This window comes from Melanaphis sacchari, unplaced genomic scaffold, assembly GCF_002803265.2.
Source record: "Melanaphis sacchari strain LSU unplaced genomic scaffold, SCAv2.0 Contig0_pilon_pilon, whole genome shotgun sequence".
NCBI lineage: Eukaryota > Metazoa > Arthropoda > Insecta > Hemiptera > Aphididae > Melanaphis > Melanaphis sacchari.
In genome coordinates this window covers 15,103,965-15,106,057 of record NW_020270366.1, presented here as the reverse complement: position 1 = coordinate 15,106,057, position 2,093 = coordinate 15,103,965, and positions in this window count along the sequence as shown.

Here is a 2,093-nt window from a genome sequence, read left to right as displayed (position 1 = left end):
ATAATTTATTTATTTAGATTATATTTATTTGGTATGTAATAAGATAAACACAAATATTCATATCTTCATTGAAACAAGATTAGTACTAATAATTTTAAGAAAAAAGATATAATGTAAATCATTTTCATCGACTTTTCCATCACCATACTCTATGCAAATGTATGTAAATGAGAAATTACTGTTCTTGGTTTATTTTAACTTATTTTCTTAATTTGTTTTATCTAAAATAATATTTATCAACGAATTTTTTACTTAACAGAATAATATATTATCACTTAATACGCAGGTCACAGTAAGAAAATAAATAAATTTAAATTAGTTCAATATTCTAAGCAACCTGATTTAAAATATCAATACAGCTACAACTTTTATAATTTATGTTTTAAAAATGTCTGTAACCTAAAATATTATTATATATTATATTATTAAATATTATGTATTGACTATATTACTGAAGTCAATAATGAAATATATTTCTTATATAAGTAAAAATAATTGCCTTTCTTACATTAATAATTAATTGGAAATAAACTTCAGATGAAAAAAATATATTAAATTGAATTACTTATCGGATCTATACCTACAATCTAACGTAAGACATGGAATATTATAATTTATTGTCTTTATTATGTATACAATGTATAAGAAGTTGAGAACTAGAAAATAATTTATTTAGATCAGTATCATCGATATTTACTGCCTAAAGTGTATGATGGTTAATAAATTTATACTACATGTTTATTAATCTAAAAAAACTGATTTGATATACATTACTCTAAAAAATTAAGACTGAAAATATTTTGTAAAGTTTATAAAGAAAATCTTAGTTGATTCCAAAAACATTGTAGGTTGATGTAATACACACAAATTCGTTCAGAAATCCAAATAGCTTAAATGTATTACTGTGATTAATTATCCTGCACAGTTAAAATTATAATTTGCATAATGAATTAAACTTTGTCCTAAGGGAAAACAAAAAAAAAGTGTTACAAAAACTAGGTAGGTACTGTTCATCACGTTTACTGACCTAGGCCGGTGCCTATATCATCAATTACTGCTTGTTCTGTAAAGATGCAAGATGCAGCAGTGATTACCAATATTTGTTGAGTGGAAAAAATTAAATAGCCAGCTAATCACTCTAATTAATATTCTACATTATCACATATGCTTGAAATTCATAGTTTTATTATGAAATAACTGACAAAGTATACAATATTATATGCTGTGTCTACAAAAGTTTCCAAATTATCGTTAAGATGAGTGCGCTTATTTAGTAATGACTTAATAGACACGTACGATGTATCATGTATAATAAAATACACACTCATAAATAACATTTATTTTAGATGTTTCTCAAAATACATACACCCTTGAAATAAATTTTCTCTATATTTTTAGTGAACACGTTGTCAACTTTTAATGCTTATACGTGCAAAATTATCATACTATTTCGTAAGTCATACATACCTTTTAATTTTTTTATCGTTTAAATTTAGGTAAACCACAACTTTAAACTTTTATTTTTTTAACAAATCACTAGATATAGGTAGGTCATATGTTTATTATTACCAAAGTAATTTTTAACGTCATTTCTATAAGAATTAAAAATATATAACTAATAACCCAAATAACATTTTAATCGGAAAAACAAATGAAGTCAACAATTTATAAAAATGTGTAGACTTTTTATTTCATTATTCATAAAAAAAAAAAATTAAATTAAATTAAACATAAAATGTCATCATTATTTTCAAGAAAAAGCTTAGTCTTTGTAAACCAGATATAGATTTACTTATTAAAATATTATTTATTGATATGATATATTTATTTTGATTCACTTATAAAGTGATAGTATTTTTGAAAATTTATTAATATAACCAAAAAGAAGATAATTATCATACTATACAATCCTGCATTGGCGAATCGTAATTATAATGAATCAACATAAAAGTGGTAGATTTTTTTAAAATTTAAAAAATAACGCATTTTAAATTTTAATTAAACTATTTTATATTTGTTCAATCTCATCATCTATAATTATTATTAAGTACTAATGAGATAATTCCACACATTTGTCGAAATAAAATTAAAAA